General features: G+C 44.9%; 1 long non-coding RNA gene across 2 annotated transcripts in view; it reads right to left on the bottom strand.

Annotated features, from left to right (window-relative positions):
- LOC308467012 overlaps positions 1–10,974 on the bottom strand; it is a 33,583-nt gene extending 22,609 nt beyond the window's left edge. For both annotated transcript variants that reach the window (XR_013981074.1, XR_013981075.1), the window contains exon 1: positions 10,891–10,974. This is a non-coding gene — a long non-coding RNA (uncharacterized lncRNA). The remainder of the gene's footprint in view (positions 1–10,890) is intronic.
- Positions 10,975–16,929: the final 5,955 nt, after the last annotated feature.

Here is a 16,929-nt window from a genome sequence, read left to right on the forward strand (position 1 = left end):
ACAGCCATGACCCAGTCTGCCCCTGGCTGGCAGCTTTGCCAGTCTCCTTGTGCCACCCCCTTCCCTTCTACCCATGCCAACATGCCCACCCCCACCCCCCTCCTGGATAGGCTTTCTGTGGGGAACGGGGCGAGTGTTAGCAGGCAGCAAAGCAGACGAAACAAGAAAAGCCGATCTTCAGAGTGAAAGCAAGTGAAAGAGAAAGGGCAGGTGGGGGGGGTGGAGTGCAGTGGAATGAGGCGAAGCTGACACCAGGACTCCTGGGTTCTCTCCCATATTCTGGAAAAGCAGAGAAGGGGGTCTAAGCGGGCTGTCCAAAGTCCGTTTCAGGGGCCTGCTGGTCGGTTTAATCTCTGGCCACCGTGGCAGTTTTATTTCCTGGGGTAAAATCCTAAAAAAAACCTCGGCAACTTAAATCCTTAAAAAAGTTCAACAACTTCAATCCTTAAAAAAAAGGTAAACAGCTTTGGTCGGCCCTCACGGCCCTCCATTTCATCAAATCTGGCCCTCTTTGAAAAAAGTTTGGACACCACTTTAAGCAGTGGGGCAGGAGCTGGTGTCCCCAATCCATTATTAAGGAAAACACTATCCCTGATTTCTGCACCCATTACTGTTTCTCTGTATATTAACAGGACAATTAGTGCCACAATTGCGAGGTTTTAAATAAGAGAAATATATAGCTCAGGTACTACTGCGTCCATGGTTTGTTCACAATATATCATATAATGGTGTCACCTTATGCTAGATTGTAAAACAACATAATATACTAAATCCTGCCACACAATCTTCCTGCTACACAATCACCTATTTCATTTTGGAAACTAGTGTTAATAGGCGATTAATAAATGTAAGTTAAAATCAAATTAATAAGCAGCCTAGTCCTGAAGGGTCTCTAATACTGGTTCGGGACAACTTTTGCATGTCAGGCTCTACATTTGGTGTTCGGCTCTGCGGTGGTCAAGGAAATTTTTGGATTTCCCCCCAAATTAAAGAAATAACTCCTTTTCCAAATTTGAGGAGGACGTTTTAATTATTATTATTAGTGGCACTGTTGTAGTTATTGTTATTATTGTTGTTATTGGCCTTTATTGGCCAATAGGTTTAAACAACAAAATCATAAAATCACCCAAAGTCATCCAAATACATTAATAATCCAAACATATACAATATGTTTCCAGTTACAGATAGGTAGCCGTGTTGGTCTGCCATAGTCAAAATAAAAAAATCCTTCCAGTAGCACCTTTAAGACCAACTAAGTTAGTTCTTGGTATGAGCTTTCGTGTGCAAGCACACTTCTTCTGAAGAAGTGTGCTTGCACACGAAAGCTCATACCAAGAACTAACTTAGTTGGTCTTAAAGGTGCTACTGGAAGGATTTTTTTATATATACAATATGTAAAAGACTAGATAGCCACCACTGAGAAAAGCAGGCAACTTTAGATTTCACTTAAAAAATCTCAGCACTGAATATGCATCAACAAGATGTCTGATTTATCAAAAATGGTGGGACAGCATCATCAGCAAAGCCCCAAACATAGGAGGCTTGTCTCTGGAAGACAGAAAGAAGATTTCCAGTATCAGACAAATGAAGGTGATATGCGTGGATTATAATCTAAACAATCTAGCAGGATAGAACTTTCCATGTTATTCATCCTTTTCAGGTAGCAAAAGGGAACTGGAAATCTCCATACCCTGCTATATGACATATCAAGCATGATTCCACACCCATCGCCCTTTAGTTTGCCTGCTCTGGGATCCTTTCGAAATGGCATTAACACGAGCGCACCCCCAGTGTCCTTCTCTAACAAGTGGGAAGGCTTTTGTGATAAAGCCGTACAGAAGTGGGAACTGTCTTTGTAACGTGAAATTTCCTTCCGTATGTTGTTATTATGAATGCCTTATAAAACCACCGCTGGTTTTATTTGGTCAGCCCTTTTTTGGTATTAAGAAAATAGATTAAAATCATTACACAGATCCGATTTATGACTTTTTAATTGGATATTGTACTGTGTACTTTTATGTGTTAACACTGTGCTTCGGGAAAGGAGTCAGCATGGAATATGAGTAAGTTAAACTATTTGGATCAGTGAGTGAAACGTTGGCTGCATCCCCTCCCAAACCACCTACACAAAAGCAAACAGTCGTGTGTGTGAGGGTTTTCTCCATCTTTCACCTCCCTCCTTTTTTGCCCGCTCCATGCCCACTTAGGTCCTTGACCCTCCATCTCAATTCAGACTTCCCTTCCCACCTCTTCTTGCCCCCCAAATTTGGTCCTTTCCTGCTGTCCCTTGCAACACATGTCTTCTCCTGCCCCTCTTTGTGTTCTGCCTCCCCAACCTTTCAAGTGAAGAAGGATTGAACTCTTATTCCTGACAACCAGTTTTCTATGTACAGTGCTATATCTATATATCTATACGGATAGTTCAATTATGCGACACACACCCCATGAGACAGCCCAAACAGAGGTTCACTACCTCATCTGCCTGTGAGAGCAGATCTGTGTACACACCAAACATTGAACGCCTGTTATTTCCCTCTAGAAATTCTGGAAACTGTAGTTTACCTCTCAAAGAGCTATAATTCCCAGCATCCTTAACTATTTGACGGTGCAACCGTGCTTGTTCACATGTCTGCCTCCAGCTGTATGTTTAAAAGTGGAAGGTTGTGAACTGACATACATATTATGGCTGTCAAAGGGTGGAGAGTATGTAATGTTAACTTCAAAAGAGGCCATAAATGGGGGGGGGGCAATCCCACCCCTCCAATTGCTTGGGGTATTTTTCTGCCTTAGCTGGTGGTTCACTTCCAATTTTGGAGGTAGGGAGAGAAGTGCCTGAGGCAATCGAAGCCTCCCACACCACTTTCTGCATTATCAGGGAAGATACATTAACAGCCAATGCCCTCTAACAATGCCCTCTAACATTTCTCTGATGAAAATAGGGACGTCCCATTCCATAGTAATAATTTTACTATTTTTACCCCACACATCTTACTGGGTTGCTCCAGCCACTCTGGAGCACTTCCAACATATATTAAAACATAATAAAACATTAAACTTTTTTTTAAAAAAAACCTTCCCTATAAAGGATTGCTTTCAGAAAGTTCGGGGGTCGGATAACATACCCTCCAACTTTCCCCATTGAAAATAGGGACATCCTAAGGAAAAGTGGGACATTCCTGGATGAAACCAGGACTCAGCTATACTGCTGCAAATAAAATGCTTTAAATGTGTTGTAAAGTGCAATATACAAATGTGACACTAGATGGCGATGGTGAGCTATGGCAAATTCAATATATTTTTCAGAACTTTTTTTTAAAAAGCATTTTCACAGCGATTTTTATATGTGTATAGATCCCACCTCAGAAACTGGGACGGCTTCTACAAATCAGGGATGACCCTAGAAAATAGGGACTGTTGGAGGAACTGCTAATGAAGATTCTCCTCTCAATCCTGAGGAGGCCTGTACTTCTATATCTCTTTGATATACTTGCCATACTGTATTTGCCATACATATTCAGAAAAGTGAAAATGCTACCTATTTACCCATGTGCATATACACACAGACGTGAATTGTGAGAGTGAGAAAAATCTCTCTTCCTCCAAGCACCGTCATTTGAGTCGCATTTGTAAGGAGCATAACTGCACCTGAACATCTGCAAATTCTGACACCCCTTCCAGACAGCTGCTTCCTCTAGCAATGTTTTATCAGTGACAGGTTGCTGAATTAATATACCTGACATACTTTAGCCACATTTGGACTGTGCCAATCTTTATGTGCATCACTGTTAGTCAAAAACGACTTGTGGAATAATTGCGGGTGGCACAGAATAGATAGCAGCACCAAACAAGCAGACCATCGCCCTTGGAGTTTGGTTGTCAGCTTTTGAAAGCTGCTACCTCAGTGCTGTTTTGATCTCCATGATCACATTTGCAGGTGATCTTGCTTATCTCCATGCCATGAAATGCTTTATGGGCTGATCTCTGCAGATAAATCCCTGTTAAAGGCGCAAGAGAAGGCTGGGCCAGCTTTCTTCAAAGCGCTCCCTGTCAAACTCCTTGTGCCGGCAACTACATTTGCAAATAGCATTGCGTGCTAAAGCAATACCTTGCTTAGAGTGCAGTCTCAAACAGAGAGGAAGGAAATTCGTGTTTTGAAAGTTGCTCAGTTTAGAATTAAGTTGATCAAGAATTTAAAATACTTATTAAATAAAGGGACCTGCAAATGTTCAAATTCTCCGAAAACAGCATGAAAATATTCTATTTTAAAAGCATTTTTATTTTATCTATCTGCAAACAGTTAATATTTACTCTGGCATCTCTGTAATTTTTTTTAATTGTGTGTACACAATTGTGTGTTTTGTATGTGCATGCGGATAATGGTTCAGTTCGGTGCTACAAGTAATACCTACTTGGTTTTTTTGTACCGAACGATGATCACGTCATATTTTTCATCTCCAGTTCCCATTGCTAACTATTTCAATACTTTGGGCCTTTTCACCCGACAGGTGGCTTCTCTTCCTTTTGGTGCAGCTGGCTCCAATTGTTTACAATTTACTTGATCATCTATATTTTGTCTGCTCCCTAATACACTCCATGTGGGTTTACATACATCCACAGTGTCCACGTACCTTTGAATTAAACTGGAGAAACTGGGCTGCCCTGGGAATGCACAGACAAGTTATGCACACCTGCCACCCTAGGGTTTTAGAGGGTCTTTTGCTGCATGAGGGGGATTTATTTATTTTTTAAATGATTTAAGAGAATTGCAATGGTGCAATGTTACCACACTTGCGGTGAAATTATGCTGCAGTTTTGCACAGATGTGCAAGAGATTGTTATGAAGTAAAAGGAGGTAAATGGTACTGTCTATGTCACCTTTTGTGCCAGAGAGTGTATCGACACAGACTGCCACAGGAAGAACAAACAGGTACACAGTCAGCCCCTAGGTTTTCAGCATGGATGTAGATCAGCTGTCCAAACTACCTGTTAGAGGTACGCCTGGCATTTTCACTGTACAGTTTTTGACGAATGCTGAAGACTCACTTCTCTACCCTGTCTTTGACATCTGAGATGTATGCTTTCAAGACCCACCCTATTCCTGTGACTGTAATTTGTTTTATCCTTCTTAATACTCAATTTTAAATGGTTGTAAACAGGGCCGTCTTTAGCATATGCGCCGTTGGGGTGCAAAGATCCGCCCAGCGCCCCCAAATTTGGTTTAGCCAACCCCCAAATTAACTTTAATTGAGCTTTTTTTTAGGGGGGGTGAACTCAAAGTTGTTGAGGAGGGCGGCAGGGACTTTCGATCCATTGCTTTTCACTGCCGCCAATCGAGAGGGACCAGTATACAGTAGGTATACATTTGGCCTCCCCCCAAATTTGGCACCCGGGTGTCCCGCACCCCTTGCACCCCTGGGTAAAGATGGCCCTGGCTGTAAACCACCCTCAGTTCTGCTGGTGAAGGGCAGGTAATTTATTGTTAAAATTACTACTACTACTACTAATGTTACTATTAATTTACTGAGCATATTGTTTAATATTTCATGTATCTATTTCTCACTGCAAACAGCAGCTGCTGGGCTCCCTGTTCAGGACTGGGGCTGCAACATGTGGGGAGAGAAGGGTTTGACATTTTCCATCGGGGCACTGATCCTAATGGAGCCCCACCCCCACAGCAGCAAACTGCTATTTGGCATGGGAGCTGACGCTCTTGTTTCGGTTTGGCACTGGCTCAAAGAAAGTCCAACGTTTGACAACAAGCGTAAGTTTCACAATGAGTCCTGTAGCGGGGAGAACTTTCACAGACTGTACATTCGCACCAGCCTAAGACAATTTGATGCCTGAGGCCGTGTACACATTACCATTTTCTCTAGCTCCAGTGCACACCCACCACTGGCTTTTGAATCTGTGTGCACACAACACTGCCCATGATGCATAGCTGTCTTGTAGCTTCTTGGGAAATACCTTAAGAAATACCGCATTGCACATGGCGCAGGTGGCAGCTTCATGAACAGGAGTTTGGGGGCAGGGAGACCAAGCAGGTAACGTGCATCAGGTAAAGGCATCTATGTTCCCTTTCTAGTGTGCACAACAATGTGCAACTGCACTGACCTCGTTGTGTTTTAAGTCGCTAATATGTACGTAACGTCAGACTGGGAATCCAAATGGTATTCCTGCTAACTCGCCCCGACTTGGTGGAACGCTCTGTCACAAGAAACTAGGGCCCTGCGGGACTTGACATCTTTCCGTAGGGCCTGCAAGACAGAGCTGTTCTGCCTGGCCTTTGGTTTGGACTCAGTCTGACACTTATGTTTTCCCTCACCTTACGGTTTTGATCCATGGGCTACTTTTAAAATGAGACTGCATTTTAAATTGCATTTTAACCTGTATTTTAAATTGTCCCCCCCCCCATTATGTTTTTATTGTAATTTTACTGGTGTTAACCGCCCTGAGTCCAGCTCTGGCCAGGGAGAGCAGGGTATGAATTATTATTATTATTATTATTATTATTATTATTATTATTATTATTAACTAACATAGGGCAGTTATGAGCTAGCCTCACCGAATAGCAACTTCCAGGACCAGTTCCAGGTTCAAGCCCCCACTCAGCCTGGCAGTTTCCATTCGTTCCAATGTAGCTTGACCAGAAGTGGGTGACTCCCCTTATCTCATGGTCAAGGCACCTCTGAATCTAGAATATAAACTGCCCACGTCATCCCATATTAGGTTAAACCAGTGGTTTTCAACCAGTGTGCCGTGGCACCCTGGGGTGCCTTGAATGATGGTCAGGGGTGCCGTGGGCAACACTGGCCTCTGTCCCTCTTTCCTTCCCTCCCTCCTTTGATGCCCTCTTGGGTCTCTGCCTACCAAAGGCTTGCACAGGTGTTTGTTGCAGCAGCCCTGGCTACAAGCTGTGCAGGTGAATGGTGCCTCTGGGGCTGGTCAGGGGGCAGCTCAGAGACCAGGGGCAGCAGTAGCGGCTGCCCAGAGGACTCCTAAGGAGAGGGGAGGAAGCTGAGGAAACACTTCACAAGGGCGGGTGTTCAGAGAAGTGTGAGAGGTTGCCAGCTCTGCAGGCAAGAGGTGACAGAACTGGGCTCCCGAGCCCCACAGGTGCACCACAGGAAGAAGGTGGTTGGTCAAGGGAGCCGTGGAGTCAAAAAGGTTGAAAACATCTGGGTTAAACTATTGTGGGATGGTACTCAATAATTCTGAAATGCTATGGGCTCCTTTAAAATGAGGGAGACACACACTGAAATTTGACATTTGTGGGTTTTTGAAGCAGAGGTACTTATTGACCATGAACAGAAATCAGTTGCTGTTCAGTCTTTAGTTTTGTCTGTCCCTAGCACCTGTCTGGACAACTTGTATCGGTGGTTAGAGGCAACCAATGGCAAGAACACAGCTGGCAATGTATGCAGTAGGTTATCTCACATGGGTTGCCACATGGCAATGTGTGTGGAAGATATGGCAACATTTGTGTAGATGTCACATGGTTCCCTAGATTATGTTAGAGAAGTCACTGTCTCTGGTTACTGACTTACAAAATGTGAGGGAGTGGAAGTGTCCTACCGCATCGGGTGGTGAATGAAGACCGAATGCAAAGCACTTTACTGTAGAAAAAACACCCCCCCCCCCATAATCATCGTATTTTTTGTTTGACTTGAAATTATCTCATGGACAAACCAGAGTGACAAAGTAGGAGTTGTCAAATTGATGTGCGACTCAAATGCTATGGGAGTAGTGCTCAAGAATAGCGATGAATTAGTAGCTGGAAGAATGGTGATGTAGATTATCATCATGATAAAGGCATCAAACACCAGCTATTACTTCCCCTACTTCTAATATTTTTATATTATTGTTATTAATCATTTTTCTGAAAAAAACATAAGGCAGTGTACAAAATTTAAAACACAAAAATGAAGAATCAATATCGTTACTTTTCAATAGATTTGCTATAATTGATAGCAGCATAAAAGTCTAATGAAATAACAGAATCTCAATCAGGAAATACAAAACCTATAAAAATAGCAGATTTAAAATCACAGTAGCCAACCAAGCCTGCTGAAACAGAAATGTCCTTATAAGATACCTGAAGACCTACAACAGATTACTAGTGAGCGCAGAAAATGACGTCAAGGTACTAAATCAATAAAATATATTTCTGTACCAGATATATATATATATATATATATATATATGACTTTACAAGGATAAACTTGTTGGCCACACGAGACATACAAAAATAAGCCATAATATTAACATTATGATTTATATTTGTACATCTCATTGGCCAATTAGATTATCCTTGTAAAGTCATTTTTAAACACACACACACACACACACACACACACACACGGTAAAGGAATATATTTTAATTACTGAGTATCTTGACTTCATTTTGAGTACCTCTTCTATGGTCAGGAAATATGTCCTCTAGGTTTGTTAGAATTCTAATGAGAACATTTCATAAATTGGTACCCACTGCCATGGAGAATACACACTCCGATGTGATTTCACATACAGTATCTACAAGATTTCCATCCTTGCTTGCTTAATTGCTAAGCAGGTTCATAAGGAAGTAGATAGACAGTCCCTAATGTAAATGAGTCCTGGTCCATTTAGGACTCTTAATACTAACATCAACACTATAAAGTTGATATAAACGAGGTCCAGAAACAAATAGGAAACCAACGAAGGTAGAAGTAATATGTCACCAATGCAAAATGCCACCCAAAATTTCCCTCCTTGTTGTAGAGAAACAAGGTTTAGAACAGTGGGGGGTGGGATTTCCTTTAGCCCACTGACTTATAGAACTCTTGTAGGCAGTGTAAAGCCTGACTAGCAGCTGGCAAGTTCCTAATAGTTATTTTAAAAAACAAAACAAACCTCAGCACAGCCACATACTCACTGGTTGGATTTAGGTGAGCCAGTACTATTCAACCCGAGCCCCACATCTGCAAGACAGGGAATAATAATACTGGCCTACTTTACATGGTTGTTGCAATGATTATTGAGAGTATGTATGCAGAGAACACATAAAATTACCTGTGCAAATTCTACCTATTTTAGTGGTATTATTGATATTAAAGCTCGCCCTTCCTATACACAACTTTCAGCATCTGAGGTCCTGCTCTGTGTGCCCCTGCGGACTGAAGGTGCGTAATAGGAGCAGGGCCTTTTCAGTGGTGATACCAAATTTATGGAATGCCCTCCCCATAGAGTCTAGCTTGGCCCAACACCAAGTACTTTCAGCATCAGGCAAAAGAACCAGTTTTTCAAGAAGTCCTTCAGAAGCAGCTTTAATATATATATATATATATATATATATATATATATATATATATTTGCAGGGTTGAGGAAGGAGAATTTTGCATGCAAAAGTTCCGAAGTACAATCAGTCGCTGAACACAATTGTCTGACTCAGTATGGCAGCTTCCTGTGTTCCTGTGGTGGATTAAGCAGCATTTACTGCTGTTTTGCTGCTGGGATTAGGTTTGTTTCCCTGTTTTATTGATTGCTTCTGGGTTTTTTTATTGTTCTGGGATTTTTATTTTCATTTGATTATTCTCTTTTGCTGTTGTTTGTCTTTTAGTTTATCGGTTTGCAGTTTGATGTTTACTGTTTAAATAGCTGGTTGTAAGTCACATTGACTTCACTTTTTTGAAAAACAAAACCCTGAACGAGTCAATGAATGGATGGATTTTCTGACCAGGTTTTGAGCCTTAAAGCCCCACAATGCATCTGATGGGGCTGGTGTTAGGAATTCTTCATTTGAACAGCAGAAAGCAGGAGAAAGGAGGACTTTGGGATCATTATGCACACCATCAGGAAGAGTAGGTAGAAAATTTGAGAGTACCACTTAAAGGCAGCAACTTTTCAATGATTCTTACCACCGGGATGTTTGGATTTTACGCCATCACCAACATTTTTTGCTGATTGCTATCATCATTTCTACAAAGGGATTGGCATGCTCAACATCACTTGAGATGCAGCCTTTTCACCACATGTACATACTGTTCAGCATGGCAAACATGTACATGGGAGTACATGCAGATTTCCTATATTTCTGTCATATGTGAGGGAGCCCTCACACCACCCAAATACATTTCAGGGTGGACCAGAATGTGTCAGGGATGACCCACTGCAGCTGACACTATTGGGCTTGGAGTCATTGTTCCCAAATTTATAAAAAGAGAAAGACAGAGACAGCAAGAGAGAGTTGGGGGTGGGGGGTTATGACTCTCTCAAGCTAGCATGTCACTTTAAAAAAATGTTTCTGTTCAATGATTTTCATAGTTAACAAGGGTACCTACAACATCTTTGTTTTCAATTCATAGAGTCCTTTCTACAAGTCAGTTGCATTCAGTGCGAGGCACTGCTGTCATAGACCTTGTGAGGTTGTAGGAGAGCAAACTGGGGAGGGGGGAAGAGAAAGAAGGCGGGTAATGATCTTTCATTCTTTCGCTTAGTAGGATGTGACTTTTTTGACAGCCTTCTCACAGAGACCACTTTTTCGTGCTCTCTCTGCATGCTGTGGGAGAGTCAAACTTCAAAGCACCAGCCATTTCCCCTCCCCTCCTTCTGAGAGGTATGTCACTGGAGTAAATAAACAGTAGGGCTAGGCTTGAGCATCTCAGTCAATCCCTCCCCCAGGCATGACAACGCCCACCTGTGCCCCGCATTGCCTGCGTTGTGCTGACACCAGCAAAGTGGTGCCTTTAACATTATATAATTGTTTTAATTTTTGTGTGTGACAGTGAACTGCCTTTGGTCATTCAGAAGTGAGACAGAAAGTTGGGAATGAAATATATATCTATATATTTAAAACACAAATAAAATACCCGTCCCAAACCACCCCGTCCCCCTGGCACTGCCCCTTCCACCTACCTAGCTACAGCGTTGGCACAGGTGGTCCCCTCCTGCCCTTGCAAACGTCTGCAGCAGTCAGAAGCCAGACAATTCTGCCTGCAGGAGGACTGCCAACAAGCCAACACCAGTTATAACAGCCCTCCCCTTGTCCCACCCTGCTGCTGCCAGTGCCAGCCCCCTCTCCTCCCTTGACAGGGCAGCACAGTGGAATTCTTCTTCGCTGGACAAAAAAACAACACCCCTTGTAGTGCTCCATAATCCCTATTCCCCCTCCTGGTGCCCCTCTCTTCCCAAAGCTGCTGTAGTTTCTCAGAGGCTGCCGGGGACCAGGGACCACATTCTCTCCCCTCACTTTGCAAACTAGTGTCGTCTTCTAAGTGGCTGTTTGTCTTGAAGCCATCGCATCTGCCACACCAGGGAGGCTGCTCTCTCTTGCCAGTTGCTTTCGCTCTCCCAAGCTGCGCTGGGCTCGCCTTTCCCCCTGCCACAACTGACCTGGAATCCACAGGTGCCCTTCCACACCACCCTTGTTCTTTAAACCAGGACAGATTTCCGGGCTCATCATCCTTGACGTTCGCTGCTCGGGGGCAGTAAAGCACTTGCTTTGCACTCCCAAGGAGGGCCATAGGCTCAACACCCCACCGCACCTGCCTGTGCCTGCAGTTTAAAAGGGTTGTCAGAAAGTATGGCAGTCTAGAAAATAGCCTTCCTTGCCTGAGGCCTTGGAGAGCCACTGCTAGCCAGAGCGAGGTGGACCTGTGGTATAAGGTAGGCCCATACCTCCATCAATAGTCATCAAGGAAAGGCAAATGGCACCTCCAAAACAGATGGTGCAACTTTTTGCTGGTTTACTTGGTTTTTTCGTTTCGTTTTTGTTTGTTTGTAAATGCTGCCCTTACTTACCTGAACAACCTTGCAGGGCTCTAAGGAAGGACCTGTGCCTCTTGCCTCTTAACTTACACTGGTATCTGAAGAAGTGTGCATGCACACAAAAGCTCATACCAATAACAAACTTAGTTGGTCTCTAAGGTGCTACTGGAAGGAATTTTTTTATTTTGTTTCGACTAGATGAAGAGTTGGGGTTGCTCAGCCCCAACATTTGAAACACAGCAAGCCCCCTTCCACTTGAGGCAAGCTGATGGCTCCTTTCTAGGGTTGCTATATTTCAAAAAGTAAAAACCAGGACACCCCGGTTGAGATTTTTAAAAATCTTTTTTTACGATAATATGATTTTTCACCCGCCTTTCTGAAATTCCCCCCAGACATCACTTCCGCCTTTGAAATCCCAGATGTATGGCAATCCTTTCCTTGACTCAAGCAACAAGTTCTGAGTCCTATTGCAGGGCAGCAAACCTTCAGTTACTTACTTTATTTCCTTATTTGTTCTGTTATCAAGAGTGTCATTTGGTGAGAGGGCCACATTACATGTGATGCGACGGATCCACGATCAGATCCTCTTGTGCTATTATTATTATTATTATTATTATTATTATTATTATTATTGTTTGTTTGTTTGTTTGTTTGTTTAAAAAGAGCTGTCAAGAGGCAATTGGCTCAAAGAAGCTGTACTGGCCTGGGTACATTTGCCCCCTCATCTCCGTCCCACTTTCCAGATCAACTTGGGCCTTCCTCCAAGCAGACAATAACCACTTTGGGAAGGTGGGGGGAGCATAATGGGGGCACCTGTCTTTTCCCTCGGTGGGGCTGATATCTGCTGGTGAAGACCATCAAAGGAGCCCGACTCCTAGGAGCCGAGGTCCCTTCGCCCTCCCACCAATAAAATATTTGAGGGGGCAGAGGCACCCCTAAGTTGATGAACATTGCCATTCATATGCTGTGTGCATATGCACATATGCGCCATGTCATGTGGTGGATTATGCTGGGCGGGGCTTATCTGCCATCCCAATAATTTATTCTAGTTGGCATCCCTGAAGACCATTAAGCAGGTAAATGGTGCTTTCAGAAGGTATTCAAAACAGAGGAGGTGGAATCAGCAGAAGGAAAAGTGGGAAAAACACCAGAGCCAAAAGTGGGCTGGCACCCCTTCTCCCTCCCTCCCTCTGTCACCCCTCCCTGCTGTTTCCCCCCCCCCCCTTCTTGTTACCTGCATGAAATTAGGCTGAGCCTAAAGTCTCAGGATGCTCACCTCTGGGTTAGGCACAGCTGCTGCCCTGGGCCAATTCATCCAGCCCCCACAGCTACTTTTGAATTTCTCTGAACAGGGACCTCCTATGACAGGCTTCCTCAACCTCGGCCCTCCAGATGTTTTGAGACTACAATTCCCACCATCCCTGACCACTGCTTCTGCTAGCTAGGGATCATGGGAGTTGTAGGCCAAAAACATCTGGAGGGCCGAGGTTGAGGAAGCCTGTCCTATGACATCTGCAGGGCAAATTGCCTTGGTTGTTGTACCTTCTCTGCCCCAAACACAATGCATGAATCACGCAGCCCCCACAGCAACTGCCCCGCCACCGCCACACGCACATGAGGCTGCAAATCTGTTCTAGGGAGGCCCCTTTATCAGCTGTTTTATGCCCACCACCAGCAAGAGACTTGTTTTCTGTCTCCGAGCCCAGCAAGGGAACCCAAGGGGAAATAGCCACCCCTCCTCCTGCCCCACCTTTGCCCCATGCCTGGTGAAGGGGGGTTGTCTTCCAATGCTGGGCGAAGTAATTTCGCTTCCTTAACCTCATTGAACAAAAGGTTCTTGAGGAAAGGAAGCTATTTTGGTCTCTCTGAGGTTTATTTATAGGCCCTTTCAATGCCTGAAAGGGAAAGTGATTCATCCCCCAACACAGTCTATTTGCTGAGCTGCTCCCCTCCCCCCACTTCCACCAAATCCCTCCTGATCTGGCCTTTACGCTCTGTGGATAATAACATGGTTTCTAACCTCAGTGCTGTGTGATCATCACAGCACCTTTTTGCCTCATTATCAGGGAGTGGGTCCCATTGGAGAGTTAGTCCCCCTGCTAGCTTGTTAACACATTACGTGGCCCTACCCTCCTCACAGTGACATCCATTGAGGCAGATGTGGGAGATGAAGGGAATAACACACACTCACACCCAGTCGGCTGGTGCCCTGAGGCAGATAATTTGAGGGGGGCTAAGTCGACTCCAGCATGAGGCAAGCTGAGGAAGATGCTTCAAGAGGCAGATAGACTTTGCAGAATACAAAAGGATAGGTCCCTTCCATTAAGTAAAAAAAAAAAAAAAAAAAGGTAAAGGACCCCGAACAGTTAATTCCAGTCATAAACGACTCTGGGGTTGTGGCGCTCATCTCGCTTTACTGGCCGAGGGAGCCAACGTTTGTCCGCAGACAGTTTTTCCATGTCATGTGGCCAACATGACTAAGCTGCTTCTGGCGAACCAGAGCAGTGCACGGAAACACCGTTTACTTTCCCGCTGGAGCGGTACCTATTTATCTGCTTGCACTGGTGTGCTTTTGAACTGCTAGGTTGGCAGGAGCTGGGACAGAGCAATGGGAGCTCACCCCGTCCCAGGGATTTGAACCGCCGACCTTCCGATCGGAAAGCCCAAGGCTCAGTGGTTTACACCACAGACCCACCCACGTCCCCTTCCATCAAGTAACTTCCATCTAAAATTCAGTGTGAGAAAGTCACAGAAACAGGGGGCAGAGCGCAAAGAGTGAACGGAGCCCGTGGCCAACCCGCTGCCCTGCCAACCCCCTGCCGCCAAGCAGGGCCACGCCATGCTGTGCCCCTGCATGCCCACAGCCCTTGGTGGGCACAACAGGCATTCACCTGAAGGGCACATTCACGCTGCCTTCCAGCCCTGAGCTACATTGCGATGTTGCAAGGCTGCAGGAGGAGGATGCAGCCGGCATGGGCCCTGAACAGGAAGGGTGCATGTCTGTTGTGTCCTCCTTACTCAGCCCTGCATGGGGCTGGCAGGGTGATGAAGAGCAAAATGTGCCGCCCCCCCCAATGCACCCAGGGCCACCACCTCTCTGGCTCTCCCTACACAATGCCACTGACAGAAGCAGAGGAGGAAGCCGCTGGCAAGAGTAAACAGGGAAGGAATGTGGAATGCAAACCATCAGGAAGTTCTCCTGCAGAAGGAGGCGCTGTGCGAGAGCATGGCAGTGAACTTTGCAGTTGGTGCCAGAACTCAGCATAAACCCTCGTTCTCTTGGGGTGGCAATGGCGTCCACCTAAGAAGGGCTGGAACTAATTTCTAGTGAGTTCTGGCTGAAAAAAAGCCCTGGTTGCACCCCATTTTAATAAGCGGGAAAGGTGTCATTTGGTTTTTCCATTTGAAGGCACCTGCCTGCCAGCTGTTCCAGCACTTGCCATTTCTGTTCCCCCTTCACACAAGAGTTGCTCCCAGGGCTGTTGCATGGATTTTCTCACACTGAGAACAGCTCTTTGGATACCTTCATGGGGTGGGGTGGTGGAGCAGGGGTGCTAAAATATGAATAAAATTGAATCATGTTCAGTTTTTCCCTGACTTTTCTGTTTGACAACGTGCAACTATGGAGGCTCAGACTGAGAGATCTTCTGCAGCATGGCTGTGCAATTTTCTTTGCATTTGTTTTTGCTTTTGTTTTGACAAGCAAATGCTGTTCTTGGCTGCATCAGCAGAAGTATAGTGTCCAGATCAAGGGAAGTAATTGTTGTTGTTTAGTTGTTTAGTCGTGTCCGACTCTTCGTGACCCCATGGACCAGAGCACACCAGGCACTCCTGTCTTCCACTGCCTCCCGCAGTTTGGTCAAACTCATGCTGGTAGCTTCAAGAACACCATCCAACCATCTTGTCCTCTGTTGTCCCTTCTCCTTGTGCCCTCCATCTTTCCCAACATCAGGGTCTTTTCCAGGGAGTCTTCTCTTCTCATGAGGTGGCCAAAGTACTGGAGCCTCAGCTTCAGGATCTGTCCTTCCAGTGAGCACTCAGGGCTGATTTCCTTCAGAATGGAGAGGTCTGATCTTCTTGCAGTCCATGGGACTCTCAAGAGTCTCTTTCAGCACCATAATTCAAAAGGGAAGTAACAGTCCCACTCTATTCTGCCACATCTCAAGTACTGTGTCCAGTTCTGGATACCACAATTTAAGAAGGATGTTGACTTAGCTGGGAGATGTGCAGAGGAGACCAACTGAGGGCTTCTGGCTTTAGCTTTCCTGTGGATTCAGCTTCCTTGGTGGCTGGCGGCTGCCCCCAAGTTCTGCTCCATGGCTGAGGTTATGGAGCCATGGAAGTCCTTCCTGCTTCAAGTGCCTGGTGGTGACAGATCCAATATCAAAAAACCCAAAGTGCTGCATCAACAAGCACAAAACAACCCCTCTGCAGCGCCACAAATCCAACTCAATGGTGTAATGTTGGAAAATGACAATCACTTCTCCTACCTAGTCAGTTATCTTTCCACAAGGGCCAACATTGATGCCAAAATCCAGCGTCGCCTGAGCTCTGCGAGTGTGGCTTTCTCCTGATTGAAGTGCAGAGTGTTTGAAGACCGGGACATTCACGGGGAAACCAAAATGCTTGTTTTCAAAGCTATTGTACTACCAGCCATACTGTATGTTTGTGAAACATGGACCACTTACAAACGCCATCTCCAACTTCTCGAAAGATTCCATCAACGTTGTCTCCGAAAAATCTTACACATCACTTGGGAAGACAGCTGAACTAATATCAGTGTACTGGATAAAGCAAAGATCACCAGTGTTGAAGCAATGATTCTTCAACATCAGTTTCGCTGGACTGGTCATGTTGTGCAGATGCCTGATTATCGTCTTCCAAACAACTACTCTATTCTGAACTAAAAAATGGAAAGCGTAATGCTGGTGGTCAACAAAAGAGGTTTAAAGACAGTATCAAGGCAAATCTTTAAAAATGTAGTATAAACACTGACGACTGGAAAACACTGGCCTGCGAGCGTTCCAGTTGGAGAACAGCCTTTGCCAAAGGTGTCATGGACTTTGAAGACACTCGAACTCAGAACGCAAGGGAGAAATGTGCTAAAAGGAAGGCATGCTTGGCAAATCCACACCGTGATCAACTCCTGCCCGGGAACCAATGTCCCCACTGTGGAAGGATGTGTGG

This window comes from Podarcis pityusensis (assembly GCF_964106645.2).
Source record: "Podarcis pityusensis genome assembly, chromosome: 17".
In the NCBI taxonomy this organism is placed as follows: domain Eukaryota; kingdom Metazoa; phylum Chordata; class Lepidosauria; order Squamata; family Lacertidae; genus Podarcis; species Podarcis pityusensis.